The sequence below is a fragment of the Manis javanica genome, chromosome 11 (genome assembly GCF_040802235.1).
Source record: "Manis javanica isolate MJ-LG chromosome 11, MJ_LKY, whole genome shotgun sequence".
Taxonomy (NCBI): Eukaryota; Metazoa; Chordata; class Mammalia; order Pholidota; family Manidae; genus Manis; species Manis javanica.
Genome location: NC_133166.1, coordinates 111,206,091 through 111,221,744, shown reverse-complemented (window position 1 = coordinate 111,221,744; position 15,654 = coordinate 111,206,091). Strand labels below are relative to the sequence as shown.

Below are 15,654 nucleotides of genomic sequence, written 5' to 3'. Positions count from 1 at the left end.
GGGAGCCGCTCCCCAGCGTCCGCCGCTGTCGGGGGCCGCGGGCCGCGCCCGTGCCCGGGGATGGGGGGCGGCGGCGCGGGGCTCCCCCACCCCCGCACCGGCCGCGGTGGCCTGCAGGACGCTCCCGGGCCTCCCGCCGCGGTCCGTCGGGACCCCTCCCCGGGTCCTCCCCGGCCTCCCGGCGGGTCCCTCCCGGCTCCCCCGGCCTCCCCGCCCGCCGCGCCCTTACCGTACGACGGGCCGGGTGCGCCGGGGCCGGGCGCGCGGGGGCTCCGCGGGCGGCCCGGCTAGGCTGCAGGAAATGCCAGAAGACTGATCCAACCGCGCGGCGAGGGCAGGAGGGAGCGGCGGGAGGGGGGAGGGGAGGGGAGGGAGGGGCGGCGCGGCGGCCGCAAAACCCGGGCGGGATCCGCGCGCGGGAGTGGGGCCTCGAGGACCCCGGCCCCTGCCTGGCCGCGCACGCCCACCCCCCACCGGCGGACCCTGGCTCCCTGCCCCAGACAGGAGTGGGCGGCCAGGGGCGGGCCGCTCCTCCCCACGTGGGCCGGAGGCTGGGACGGGTGGGGGCAAGTGGGGTCAGGCTGGAAGGGTTTCTGAATTTAGGGGTGGGGGAGATGCCGCGGTCCCAGACGGTGCGCCTCCAGCCCACCCTGGCCGGAGTGAGGGGTCCCTCCTCTCTCTTTCTGAGCCAAGGAACTGTCACCATTTCCTGCAATCTCAGAAGCCCCGGGAACACCCGAGGAACCCCAGGTGTCTAGGTTCCTTTGTCCTCGTGTGTTAAAAAGGACCCCTGCGTGCACCCCACAGCTCTAACAGCACCTCTTTCTCAGGAGTCTGTTGCTGGAGCCCACCCCCTGTGGATTTCTTCATAAGAGCCCCCTTCTCTTCTGCCCTCAGAGACCTTTTTAGACCCCGATGCCCTCTCATAGAGAAAAGACACTAACTCTTCTAAGCTATCCCAGGTAGGCGCTGAGGGGCCCCGCCCGGCCTCTCACCTATAGGCCCTAACGTGGGGTAAGCTCTCACGGGCCCCAGGCCTCGCTAGCCCCCAGCCCCCAGCCCCCAGTCCCCGGCCTGAGGTGCTCCGTGACCTTGGTCTTCAGACCCTGCCAGGGCCTTCCACTGGCTCCGTCCCCCAGAGGCCAGACCAGCTGGGGCTGGGCCCATCTCCCAGCACCCCCAGTCCAGGTAGAACACCGAGGGCAGGGTCACGGAGCCTTTTCCAAATGGATCTGAGTGGCTCCCTTCCATGGGATGGGACTGACCCACAACAGAGGGGGGCCTCCTTCCCAAGACCCAAGCTGGTGGCCTATGCCCCCACATTTCCCCATTTTCACCTTATGTTGGGTGGAGAGAGCCTCCAGCACCTCTCAGCAGGGGGAGGCAGCGGGGCTACTACGCTGGGCAGTGGGGGCAAGCCTGGGATATCTGGCTGCCCAGTGGACCCCTTCCAGCCCTGAGTTGGAGCAGGTGTTCAAGGGAGTGGCGTGTGCTCAACTGTCCAGCGGGTGGCCTCAAACCAGTGCCCTTCCCTGCCACCTTCAGCATCACGTCCACCTGTTGGGCCAGGTGCCGGCTTCCCCTGGGGGCCCTCCTGTCAGTCAGAGGAGGGGTGTGCTGCCTCAGAGCAGCCTGAGCCATAGTCACCTTGTGAGGTCTTTGGGTGCAGAGCTGCTCAGACAAGATCCTCAGGGCAGTGGTGGGACGCTGCGTTGCGAGGCCCAGGGCAGGTGGCTGCCGCCTCTTCAGGAGAGGGGCTGTGCTGTGCAGGGGGGTTGAGACCAGATGAGACATCTTTGAAGCTTCTGCCCAAAGCTGGGGTGTGGCTGCCAGGAGCCTGGCTACCTGCTGGTTGCTGGGGCCCATCCCAGGAGGCAGGGAAGAAAACAAAGCCTCCGTCCCCTGGGGCGGAGGTCTCAGGGGCCAGACTAGGGAAAGTCCCAGTCACTGGTGATGCCGGCTTTCTGAAGCATGACCTGCTGCGGGAAGAGGTCAAAGGGACACCTGGCCGGAGTCTAGGGATGTGGTGGGCAGGACCCAAAGGGCGGCAGAGGGTGGGAGATGGGATGTGGGGTATGGACAAGGATTGGTCTGCTCACACGGTGGGTCACCAGACAGCCACTTGGGAAGCGAGTAACACACCGCCTGCTGGACACAGCCTGGCTGTCAGGTGCCCCGTCCCGCTGCCCGGCCAGCACTGGATTCTTCCAGAAAGCCCCCCACCCCCTTGATGGAGAGACACTGCTGCCAGAAAGCACTTAGTTCCCACCCAGGCTTGTGACTCGTGCCTCTGGGCCTCAGCTTACCCACCTGTCAAAGGGAGACAGGTGTGTGCCTGTGGGCGGCGGTGTGGGGAACGTGGTGCTGCCCGAGGCTGCTGTTGAGGCCGGTGAGCCAGGGCTTCCCAGGTGAGCCCAGGGCAGGAAACGGCTCCCCTCGGCGCTGGAAGCAGCCACAGCAAATTACTTTTCTGGATTTATGCTAATGCGGGTGGATCTGCCTGTGAGCAGGAAGATTTTTTAAAGCACTTTGCAGATGTGGAGGGCTTCCCCCTCAAGCCAGCAGAGCAGTTTAAGAGGAAGCCTCTGTCCATGTCTCAGAGCGGCGGTTCTCAGCTGGGGGCCATCTCGCCTCCCGGGAGGTGTCTGGAGACATCCTGTGTTGTCACTTGTCACAAGTGGCCCAAAGGTCAATAGTGCCGAGGCTGAGAAGCCCTGCTCCACAGGGAATACACTTATAACTGTTGGAATCTCTCAATGCTGGGCGGTTTGTCCGCGGGGATTGCCGCAGCGCCCAAGGCCTGCTGTTGACAGAGCCGCACCCTGTCCCCGGTCCTCTGCTGAGGGCTCCAGACACATGGATGCAGTCAATCTTCCCAGCAACCCTGTGAGGTAGGTACTGTCATGTCTGGCTCCATTTCACAGATGGAAACCAAGGTACAGAGCAGGGGAGAAAGTCGCCAAACTCTCACAGGGAGCAGAGACTCACCGCCCTGCTGTCTGCTCTGGAGCTGGGCCCCGAGCCTTGCTCATGAAGAACCACAGACTGCCAGGAGCCCTCCCAAGCCCTGGACCTTTCGCTACACCAGGCTGCCTCCCTGTAAAGGGCCGGGGAGGCCAGGACACTTTGGAAGCTGCCTGGGCCCATTTGAGAGAGGGTACTGCCAGGGACGGGCCGCCAGGGGCTCTGGCCGCCGCAGGGGCAGGGCCAGCATCATCGGGCAGGGTGCCACATGCTCACATACCTATTATGTCAGGCCTTGCCAAGCCAGCAGTAGCTGTTTCTCCCCACTTCCCAAGTGAGGAGGCTGTCAGGGTGCGGCTGACCCCCAACCCCTCGCTGGGCGGCGGTCCTGCTCCCTGGGCCGCAGTGGTCTGACCCAGCGGTTTGGCCCCTCCCCTCTGCCCCAAGGCAGATCCATCCCAGGGGGCGGCCTGAAGAATTCGCCACTCAGGGGCAAGTCAGAACCGTCTTCACTGCGAGACCCTTGGCCCCCCACTCAGTTTCCCTGCCCGTGCAGTGGGGCTGAGATAACCCACGCGGGGTCGGTGACGTCTGAAGCCTTGACATGGTCTCCAGAACACAAGAGCCAGTCCTGAAACAACTGCTGGCCATGTGCCCGGCACCGTATCCCCCACTTCCTACGTGTGACCCGACTGCATCCCCTCCTCCATCCAGAGGCGGGGTCAACGTTCTGCTCAGAGCAGTGAGGGCAAGTGACCAGCTCCAGGCTGGGCGGCTGGGGAGCGGTCGAGGCAGGACCAGGCCGCAGGCCTGCCCACCTGGCCGGCCGGGGCTGAACCGCCCCCCCCCGTGCCCCCTGGGACTGGGCATGATGGAAAGAGCCTGTCCTCCAGCTCAGCCCTGAGGCCTCGGCTCCCACTGTGGTGCGGGAGGTGGGGGTGAGGGAGGCAGGGCAGCACCATGTCCCCAGACACGGCCCTCCTTCTCTCCCCAGGGAGATGCTGTGTGGTGACATCCCTGTGGACTGAATTGCACAGCCAGGTGTGGGGTCCGAGCAGTGGCTGGCTGTTCTCTCTCAGCGGAAACTGAAATTCAGCTGTAGAACCTCCTTGGGAATCCTGGGTGACCCTCCCACCATGCTGGTCGGTCCTGCTGCCTGGATGGCCCCCCTCTTTCTGTGCCCCGCTATCTGTCTTGCTAATACCACACACACGCGCGCGCACTCCCACATCCTCCAGAAAGACACATCTAACCCCCTGGTTCAGGCAAATGCCAGGTGATAATAAGGACGTGCAATTTCCCACCTATCTGGTAACAGTACTTATTTTACCTGGGGGGACTGTTTAGAGGGCAAGGTGCTGTTTATAGAGCAAGACCCCCGGGGGGCTCTCCAGGAGGCTGACGCGGTGGGCCTGGGTTTGGTTAGCAGGTGTACCTCGCGCCCGACAGGTGACAGGGAAGCCCAGCAATCCCGCAAAGGGAGTGGAGAACTTGGGGAGGGAAGGTCACGTGGGTCACAGCAGGTTGGCACTGGAGCGTGTGTGGACTGTGGGGCACTTCTGTCACTCTGCAGGAACACCAGGGCACCCCACAGCTAGGATGTCTATGCTCACTTTGAAGCAACCAGAGCAGGGGCTGTCCGAGCATAAACCTGAAACCCTCCTGGGGGCCCTGAGACTATTTCAGGGGTCCAAGCTGTGAAAGCTATTGTTCTCCTAATCCTGGGATGCTGTTAGCCTCTTTCACCTTTATTCCCTTACAATTTTCAGTGGAGTTTTTTGGGGAAATACGTGTGATATTGCAATAGATTAAATGTTGAAGCAAATGTGAGAATTCAGCTGGCTTCTGTTAAGCCAGGCATTAAAAAGACTCTGAAAAATGTAAAACAATGCCACTCTTTTTCACTAAGTACTTTCATTTTGGAAAATACAGTGATTTTCTTCAATAATGTGTTATTTGTGTTAACAATGTAATGGTTTTGCACTGTTATTTTTTAATGCATAATTAAATACTTTTTAAAAACTTAAATACTGATAAGTTAATCTACAGAAATAAATATTCTTTGTGGCCCCCAATAAGGTTCTTTGTTTTAAATAGAGAAGCTCCTGAGACGAAGAGGTTTGAAGAATGCTGGATGTGGAGCAAAAAGACTCCAGTGCGGTGTTCTGGAAAGAACCTGGGCTTTGGAATTAGGCAAGGGTGCGAATCTAGGCTTTGCTGACCTCACCCCCTCCTCTGCCCCCACCCCACCCCCATTGCAATCACTGCCGCCAGCTCCACCAGTCTCACCGCCAGCACCATCTCTCTTGGCTGAGCACAGACCGTGTACCAGGCACTGTGCGAGGTGCTTTACAGTTGTCTTCTCCAATCGCCATAGGACCCTGCGGGGTATTATTACCCATATGTACAGGTGAGGAGACTCAGGCTTCTAACGTTAAAAGCCACCTGGCAGAGCTGCCTGAACACCAGCCTGCTCGGCTCCATCCTCTTCTCTCTGGCCTTGGTAAGTCGCTCACTCTGCTTAGTCCCTATTTGTTAGTTGGAAATATCACTAGTGGAAATTGTGTCTATTACTACACAGCCAGCAAGCCCCAGGGACTGGGCTGGGTGCCTGTCAATGTTATCTTAATCCTTCAACTCACGTGGAGCAGGCGCTGATATGACACCCATCTGGGGCAGGTGAGTCACAATGTGCTGGCCCAGTGCCTGGCCACATCACATCTTGTAGGAGTACCGAGACTCCGGTGAGGTAGTAGATGGGGAACACACTTTCCTGTTTGAACCAACTTATCTTCTTCAATGTGGTGAGACAATACTTGTGACCTTTGAGGTCAGACGTGAGCTCCTTGAGGTCAGAGTCCACCTGCCCTCAGGCAGGTCTCCTGGTGCCTTGATCAGGGTAGGTGCTTCAGAGGTGAACAAGACTGTGAGCTCTCACGCACGTAGATGTGACGATCCTCGACAAACTATTAGCCAGTCAAACCCAGATACAGATCAACAGGATGATATATCATGACCAAGTGGGGTTTATCACAGGAATGCACGCAAGGCTGGTTCCACATTTGCTAATCCATCAGTGTAATTTGCCATAGTGACAGACCAGATAAGAAAAGCCATCTCGATGGATGCAGGAAAAGTAGCTGACACAATCTAATGTGCATTCATGGTAACAGCTCTTGCAAAGTTAGTATTAAAGGGCACCTATGAAAAACCCACAGCTACCATCATACTTAATCCACTTGTAAAACTAGATGTTTCCTTCCTCAGATTGGGAACAAGGCAAAAATGTGTCACTCTCTCCACTCCTTTTCAACAACTTTCTGATCCCAGCCAGTTCAAGAAGATAACAAAAGGAAATGAAAGGTATACAGCCTGGGGAGGAAGAAATAATTTTTTTTTTCAAAAGACACATTCATGTGTAGAAAATGTCAAAGAACAGATAAAAAAGCTACTAGCAAGTGACTTGAAAAAGGTATGAAGTTACCAGGTCAACATACAAAGATGAATTATATTTCTATGTATTAGCAATGAACACTTGGAAATAAAATAAATAAAAACCCAGGACTATTATGCTATTAAAATAACAGCAAAATACATAGCATACTCAAATTTAATATAAAAAATATGCAAAAAGCCTGTTTGCTGAAAATATAAAACACCAATGAAATAAATAAGACCAAAATAAGTGAAGAAACACACCATTTGAATTGGCTCATAATGGGAGCATTCAATATTGTTAAGATGTTAATTTGCCCCAAACTGATTAATAGGTTCAGTGCAATCTCAATCAAAATCCTAGCAGGATTTCTTTGGTATAAAAATTGATAAGCTGATTCTAAAATTTATATGGAAAGACAAAGTAACTAGAACAGCAAAAGCGATTTTGAAAAAGAATAAAATCAGAAGATTCATACTACTTGATTTTCAGATTTACATTAAAGTTTCAGAACTCAAGATCGTGTGGCATTGGCAGGAGAACAGACACAGTGACCAGTGGGACAGAACAGAGTACGGAAATAGACCCACACCTTTGTGGCCGATTATCTTTGACACAGGTGCAAGGGCAAATCTTTTCCACAAACGGTGTTGGAACAATTGGGTGTCTACGTGCAAAAAAACAGACCTACACACACATAAATAAACATCTAAGTCTTGACCATACCTTGTACCCTAAACAAAAATGAACTCAAAGTGGATCATAGACCTCGATGGAAAATGTGAAAACTATAAAACTTCTAGAAAAAACAGGAGAAAAATCTTTCTGACTTTGGGTTAGGCAGTGGTGTCCTGGATATAATACAGAAAGCATAGTTCATTCCAGAAAAAAAAATGATAAATTGGACTTCATCAAAATTTAACACTTCTCTTTCAAAGATGCTGTTAAGAGAATAAAAGGTAAGCTGCAGATTGGGAGAACATGTTGGCAAAACACATGTCTGATATAGGACTGGTGTCCAGAATACATAAAGAATTCTCAAAACTCAATAATAAGAAATAAAACAACTGTATAAGAAATGGGCAAAAGATCTGAGCAATCATTTGACCAAAGAAGATATGGCTGTGGCAAATGAGCCCATGGATAGATGCCCGACATCACCGGTCATTAGGATGTGGCAGAGGGAAACCACAGTGACGTACCCACTGGGATGGCCAATGACCACCAGTGCAGGCACGACGACCCCCAGTAAATGCCAGAGCTGGTGCAGCCACAGAACCCTCTCAGATGGCTGGAGGCAGGGATGCAAAATGGTTCAGCCAGTGAGTGGAAAACTATGCATTAATCAAAGGAACAAACTACAGATACACTGGACAATGTGGGAGAATCTCAAATACTTGGTAGAAGGAGCCAGACACAAACTATGTGAGTTATAGGATGTTCTGGAAAAAGCTAAAGTGGAGGGGTAGGAAAAAGGGGCCAGGGTCAGGGGCAGACAACAAGGAGACCCCAGGAGATCCTGGAGGTGTTAGAACTGTGTCTTATTTCAACTTGGAGGTGGTACACAACTGTATACATGAGTCAAACTCATACCAAACCCCGAAGGGGTGACCTTTACAGAATATAATTACACCTCAAAAAGCATATCAGCGCAACAATGAAAAAGACATAAGTGGTGAGCAACAGCTTGAAAGTAAGTAAATGCATCTGGGCAGGCCTGCAGGGACAAGTGGCAAAGCCCCAGAGATGCCCAGTGTGGGCACGGTAACCCCTGCCCTTCCCCACACATGGGTCCTGTCGCCAGGGCTGGGCTGGGGCACCTGAGCCACTGAAGGCTTGGCTCGTAGATGTGGGGTAGGGCCCATAGACAGTGGTCATTAGCCAGAGCCAGGGGCAGCCCCACTGGGCTGCTGGGGACAAGGTGCCTGTTGGTGCCACAGGCTGAGAGGGACTGTCCCAGGGACCCTGGAGGGCAGGACAGGGGCTGGCCAGGCACGGACACTGGACATTCTCTGAGTCTCTGCAAATCATACCTGGAAGCTGGAGAGAGAGCCTGGCTGGAAATGGCCACAGCCTCGCCCTGGGCTGAGGGCCCCCGGGCTGGCCCGCCCAGAGGAGTCTGGCAGGTGTTGGCGCAGTCCCTCAGACGCAGCTCCTGGCTGGGGCTGGGGTGTTGTTCCCAGGCGCCCGCGTGTGTGTGCGCAGCCCAGGCCCCACCAGCAGGCTCCACCCAGTCCTCGTTCTCCTGAGTGCCTGGGGGCAGGAGTGCCCTGGGCCCGGCCGGCGGAGCCGGGCTCTGCAGCTCACACCCTGTACTGCTGCCCAAAGAGGAAGGGGCATATGCTGCACCTGGGGATCATGGGAGGCTCAGTGTCAGAGGGGCAGGGGACAGCCACTGGAGGAAAAGGGGGTCCTCACTCAGTCACTTGCTGAGGGCAGAAGGACCACGGGGGGGCCCGTGGAGGATGGCTTTTACCAGGGAGAGCGGGGCCTGGGTCTCCTGCCCTGGCTGCACGCAGGGCTGGGCTGGGGCCCACGTTCCAGTCTGCCTTGATCTACTAGGGGCGGGAGGTGGACTCCAGAGAGGCCCTGCCTGGGTGCCCGAGCCACGCCCTCGCCCTCCCCGCTTCCTAATGGACACCAGTGTTCCTCCAGGCCCACACCCTCTGGCCCACAGAACCGTAACTCTGCCTTGCAACAACTGACCCTAATTGCCTTGGTTTCTATTTGAGGCCCTATTTTGTGAAAAGAATCTCAGCCCATTCAGATTTGGGATTTTTACATTTTCACTTTGGGCCTCTTGCAGCTTAAAAAATGTCTAGGACTGCACCACTTAACTGACCTTTCTGAAATGAAGGAGCTCCGATAAGCTATGCAGCCCAGCGTGGGAGCCACTGGCCACTCAGGGCTGCCAGGCACTTGGAATGCCGCTTAGTGGAACCGAGGAACTGAGTTTGAATGCATTTAGGTGTCAGTTTAAAGAGCCCGGTGTGGCTGGGGGCTGCGGCAGTGGACAGCACAGGTCTAGACTCTGAACAGTGGTTTGTCAGCTTTTCTGCAGGAAGCCGTCTCCCTCAGATACTGCACCTGGCTAGTAGGTGGATAGGGTCCAGGCTAAAAGCGAATTGCCCATTAAGATGTCGAAGAGATCTACAGATTCAAAGCACTCCCTAGTGAGATCCTAATGACTTTTTTGCAGAAATAGAAAAATCTGTTTAAAAACTCATGCTTCCTGATTCCAGCACTTACCGCAGAGCTACAGCGGTCAAGACGTGGTCCTGCCGTGAAGACAGACACAGCGGCCAGTGGAATAGAACAGAGGGCCCAGATGGAGACCCTTGACAGACGTGGTCCGATGGTCTCCAGCAGGAGCACTGGGACCATTCAGTGGGGGAAAGGATGTCCTTTAAACAACTGGTGTTGAGGCAACTGGAGATCCACAGGCGAAAGAGTGAAGTTGGACCTTAACTCACACCATATACGAAATTATCTCAAAACGGGTCAAAGACCCACAACTGCAAAACGCCTCCAAGAAAACAGAAGGACAAAGCTTCATGACACGGAATGGTGGGGGATTTCTTGGATATGACACCACAGGCAGCCGGAATACATAGGACTTCGCGAAAATCCAAAACTTCCGGCATCAGAAGACAATCTCAACCGAGTGAAAAGGCAACCCACAGAGGGAGTGAGTTCTTGAAAATCCTGTATCTGACAAGGGGTATGGATCCAGAATATATAAAGAATTCCTACAGCTCAACAAAAATAAACCCGATTCAGAAATGAACAAAGGGTTTGAACAGGCGTTTCTCCAAAGAAAATCTATCAATGGACAACAAACACGTGGAAAGACGCTCCGTGCCGCCGGTCATCAGGGAAATGCGGGTCAAGACCGCGGTGAGCTCCCGCGTCACACCCCTCAGCATGGCTACTCTCGGAGAAACGGTAGCGCGCTGTTCGAGGAGAAGGAACGAAACAACCCAAGGCACGTTGTTTAGCCTGGTGTGTGCCGGGCGTCCTCCCCACACAGGGACGTGCTGCTCCAGGCTGCACCGCATCTACCTGTGAGCCCGCTCCTCTTACAGCTCCCGCCTTGCCTCCTCCTGGAAGCCCTCCTGGATGCCTCCTTGGAGCTGAGTGCATGTGGGCATGAGCCCCGGGGGCGGCCCCTGTCTGTCTGGGTCTGTCTGTCAGGGTCTGGAAAGTACCAGGTGCTTAGCTGGGCCCAGTGTTCAGCAGGTGGGTCAGAGGGGACTCCAGTGTCCTTGGTCCCTGGGATTCCTCACCCTGCTGCTGCCTGTGGGCAGGTTGGCACGGGCCCCCAAGCGCAGGGAATCATGCAGGTGGGACTCCTGGCGAGCTTTGGCTGTGCGGCCTCCCTCCCAGACACTGCCTCCCCCGGTCTGCCCTCCTCTCCCAGGGTCCAGGCTCAGGTCTGTAGCTCGGCACTCGGGGGGGTCTCTGGCCCTTGAGCAAGGCGCCAACAGGAGGTAGGAGGGGGCAGGGTGGCGGCTGGCGCAGGGACTGGCCTGACTCCAGCTCCCTCCAACCTATATCCGCCTGATTTCCAAGCTGGGTCACCAGCCTCCTGGGCTCGAGGAGCCCCACCTCCTTCCACAAAGCCCCTCTCCTTCACACCTCATCCTCTTCTAGCAGCCCAGACCCCCAGGTGTGGAGGGGCGAGGGGGAGGGTCTCCTTTCTGCCCCCAGGGACTCCAGTTTAATCAGTGGGGCAGGTGGGGGCCAGGCCCCGGGAGTTGCCCATGCACCCCAGGTGACGCTAACGCAACCAGCAAGGACTTGCAAGGATGAACGGGGTACCTCGGGGCAGCCGCTGAACCTGTGCATGGAGGGCAGACTACACACGCCTCAGCTCGCGGAGGCTCACTAGCTGGGGCAGCCCAGCGGGCCCAGGGGACGGGGCCCGGGGCTCGGGTTCTGGGGTGAGGCTTGGCCGCCTCTCATGGATGGAGGAGTAGAAGGATCGGGCAGGGGGGGACGGCTCTGCTGGAGTCACCTGCTGTCCTCTCAGAAGGGGGCAGCCAGCAGGTGTGGGTACACAACCCCAACACGCACGGGTGCACACACACGTACACACGCCTCTATCTTATAAATAGGTCACTATGAGCACAGCCCTGCGCGTGGTGATCCCCCCACGCTGGGGGCTGCTGGGATTTCAGCTTCAGGCTGTGGGAGGGCATTCAAGGGAGGGGTAAGGGGACCCACCAGGGCTCTGTCACCCCAGAAAGTCACCAGACTTTGCCTTGACGGTTTGCAACCTGGAGCTCCATGGGGAACCTGGAGATGACTTGAACCCTTTGAGGGTGTGTTTGAGAGCTGGTCTTTGGGGTGAAGGGTGGTCTGCTCTCTGCCCTCCGCAAAGTGAGGGGGAGACCACCTGCCTGAGGGACTCGCCCTGGGACGCAGCTGGCAGGAATCCCGGGAAGCCAGTGGACGCGGGGGCTTGGCAGGGGCACAGCTGTGGTGACTGGGAGGGAAGCACCCCCCAGGCTGGCAGCCAGCTGCTCCCCATCCTGTGCAGCCCCCATTTGCTCTTTCTGGCATTTCTGGCTCTTTTGGGCAGATGTTTAGGGACCCCCGGTGAGACCCTTTCTGACAAACAGGAGGCTGAGGGAAGGGGCTGGCGAAGGCCTCCCCCAGGGCAGGCACCTCCACCCTCTTCCGGTGCAAGGCCTCTGGGTCTAGACAGGCCCCGGCTGGGCGGTGTGTCTGGGAGGCCCTGGCTTCTCCACAGCACCTTCCCTCCCGGCCCGACCCCTGGGTCTCCTCGTCTCTGCGCTGACACAGGGCCCGGCCCCCCAGAGACAGGAGCTTGAGGCGGACCCAGGGCCCAGCCCCGGCCCTGCCAGGTCCTTCCCGGCACCACGGGGGGCAGGGCTGAGGGCGGAGCGCCTCGCCCTGCAGGGCCAGCTGGGCTTTGCTGCCTCCGGGCTCTGTGGCAGGCTGCGCCCCCTCGCCCAGAGAGTGCCCTGGCATCCAGAATGAGGCTCTCCGCTGAAGCTTACTGGCCCCTGGACGCACAGGGCGCTGCCTCCCCGCCTGTGGGGTGGCCCCCAGCACCTCTTCCTGCCAATTCATCCTACGGCTGGGAGCAATTGTTGGTTTCTTATCTTGAGTCTCTCACTAAGAAGCTTTGCTTTCTTACCAGGAAACAAAACCTTAATCATTTTGATCCCAAAGAGGTGTATGATGATCATCTCCCTCCAAGGAAGGCTGTTGGGGTGGGAGGTGATGACTCATCAAAGATCTCCCTGAAACTTCAGGCTAGTTGTCAACTCAGGAGGCGGTTCGCCTTTCTGAGCCTCGGCCTCCGCCATCTGACACAAGAGCTTTTAACAGCAGCTCTGGTCAAGGTCTTCGGGAGGACTGAACCCCGGGAGAACGCCCGGCGGTGGCAGGGGCCTGGGCCTGGCATGCGGGAGGTGCTCCCTGACGCTCCCAGAATCCCAGTGGCCGGGACGGGTGAGCACCAGCGACGGCCCAGGCCCCTCACGGCGCTTCTCACTGCTCCCTGACCCGCGGGGCTGTGCCGCTCCCTGTGCGGGTGGCCACCTTGTGGACATGGCGGCCTCTGGCTCCAGCCGGCTCAGCCCGGGACCAGCTCTGTCCCGCTGCACCTCCCGCACCCACCTCTTTGCCGCAGCTTTAACCAGGAGAGGCTGCAAAACCGTCCGCCACCCATTCCGGAAGCCCTTACCCCACGGCGACGTCTGCTGGGAAGAAAGGAAGTTGCTCTGGTGGGGATGTGGGAGGAGCACCAATTCACAGGTGCCTCCGGGCAAGAACAAGCCAGGTGGCATCTGCCGGGCTGGGCAGGGCCACCACCTCCCGCTGTGACCAGCAGGAGTCTCCCTGTGGGTGTGGGGGCTGGGCTGGCGGCTGGCAGATCGAGGGGCAAGGAACTCCTGCTGGCTCAGCTCACCTGCGGGGAGCAGCAGGCCGGGGATGTAGCCGGGGGCACCTGGGCCAGGGGCTCCCTCCCAGCCCTGCACACAGCTGGATCTCGGACTTCCGCCTCTGAGAGTAACCGTCTGTAGTTTGAACCCCGTGAGGGGCGCTTGGTTGCAGCTGTCCCAGGAGCCTGACGCCCACGCGCCATGCAGGCGGAAGGTCGCAGCACCCCAGGGTTCTGAGGGAGGCGTCAGGTGGGCCTGTCAGTGAGTGGTAGGCAGAAGGCAGGTATCTGAAGGGCAGGCACTGGAATAACTCTGGGTTCTGATCCCCGGCCTGGGGTTGGCCAAACCGAAGGGGGCCTTTCTCCATCTTGGACATCCGCCTCAGGTGCCAGAGGGGAAGGGGCTGGCAGGAGCTCACCAGCCCGAGAGCTGGCCTGCCGTGGGGCTCAGGCCCTCCCCACCTCCTCCAGGGGGCCTCCTGGCAGCTTCAGGCAGCAGGGCCCTGGAGCCCTTGGACCCCCCTGGCCTGCTCACACCTGTTCGGTGTGGGCGTAGCTGTTGCCTGGCCACACCCTGCCAGGACAGGGCTTCCATGGAGCACGGGATGCTCTCTGACAGAGATGCCCTTTGTGCCCTGTGGCCTCTGGGCAGGACAGGGAGGAATGCACATGGGGAGGAGGCCCTGCCTGCTGGGGGTGGGGAGCCTGGGTAGGAGGCTGAGAGCTGCCACGGGGCCTCGCTGTCCCTGAGGGTGGGGGTCATGGGAGCTCAGCCCCCTGTGCAGCTGACCCGCAGGGGCCTGGCCCCACCCCTTCAGCTGGCTCTCCTCTGCCCTGGAGGGGCCCTGGGGGCGCAGTCTGCCTGGCAGGTGGACTGGGGGGTGGTCAGCCCCAGTGTGATCACTGGGCTCCCCTGGGCCAGGAGCCAGGGTGCACCTGGGGCCCTTCAGTGGGCAAAGTAGAGAGAGGCCCACTCCCAGGGGCCGTCTGGGAGGATGGATGGGGACATGCAGCAAAAGGCATCAGACCCAAGGCAGCGGCCCAGGACCCTCCCTCAGCAGCCTCTCCCCACTTGCTTCTGGGGCTCCCTCTCTCCATGGGTCTCTCTCCTGCTCAGCTCTGCTGACACCTCCCACAGGTCTGTTGGCCCCTGGTCCAGGCAGCCGCACGTTGGGTCTGGAGGTGGGTGGCAGCAGGAAGGCCCCGTGGGCCAGGCGATGCACCCCTGGTGAGGCCTGGCCCCCTCCCTGCTCTCTGGGCCCCCTCACCACTGCGACGCGGGCCCCAGGTTTCCCTCCGGGCCATGGAGCAGGTGCTCCACTGCTTGGGACTCCTACAGCTGGACCACCGGGGCTGGTGACTGCAGCTCTGCCACTTTCTAGCTGTTCAACCTTGAATGTCATTGAAACTCTGGGGTGGGCAGAATTCCAGGGTGACCCAGTGACCCCCTCCCCCCCGTGTAACATCCTCCCCTTGAGTGTGGGTGGCACTATGAATATGAGACATGTCGCTCCCTTGACGATCACATAACATGGCAACCAGATGCAACTGGGGCCCTTGATCAGTTGACCTGGGTTCATCGAAGGGAAATTAGCGGGGTGGGTCTGACTGCTGGGTCGAGAGGTCGGAGGTGGATGAGGGTGGAGGCACCCAGAAGGCCTCTCTCCCCAGGAAGACGACTCCCCAGGGCCGGCTACGTCGGTGGCGATTTGTCACGCAGCACTAGCTGACCGATACACCTGGTAGAATAACTAACATGACTGCCCCGTGCCTCAGTTTTCCCAGCTGTAAAAGGGGGTCGCTGCAGTCCTTATAGGTTGTTTCAGGGATCAGAGGAGCCCGAGCAGCACTCTCAGGAAGTAGGGGGTCGTCACAGCCCTGACTCAGCCCCGTGCACCCCGGCCCCAAGCACAGTCCACTGCTCCACTGACCACGGCTTGGAGTCTCTCTCCCCCGAGCTTGAGGCTGGGGCTGTCCAGCTCTTCACTGTATCTCCTGGGGCCCAGAAAGGTTTAGCCCAGAGCCGGTGCCTGTAAATGTTTGGTGGAAATCTTCCTGGCTGGACAGCTGAGCTATTGGTCAGGGAGCAGGTGTGGGTCCCACGCGGGGTCTCGCATGCCCCCTCCAAGGAAGCGTGGAGGAAGGCTGATGAGCGCCGATCTCTGGGACGGCGCCTGTGAGGCGGGAGCTCCTTCCCCTGGACCCCAGCCGAGCCCCTCCTGGGGGCCCTGACAGGCCTGGACACGGAGCCGGGAGACGCAGGGGCCCGAGCGTCCGGGGCCGGAGGGGGAGGGAGCGTGGTGCCGGGGGTTCCCAAGGTGAGCAGGGTCTGGAGGAC

At 58.2% G+C, this 15,654-nt stretch overlaps 1 protein-coding gene across 2 annotated transcripts in view; it reads right to left on the bottom strand.

Annotated features, from left to right (window-relative positions):
• Positions 1–340, bottom strand: part of OSBPL5 (oxysterol binding protein like 5) — a 56,430-nt gene extending 56,090 nt beyond the window's left edge. The window contains exon 1 of one of the 2 annotated variants that reach the window (XM_037011453.2): positions 230–340. The gene's annotated coding sequence lies outside the window, so the exon portion shown is untranslated. The remainder of the gene's footprint in view (positions 1–229) is intronic. The other variant, XM_037011452.2, reaches the window with a different exon arrangement.
• Between the last annotated feature and the right edge of the window lie 15,314 nt (positions 341–15,654).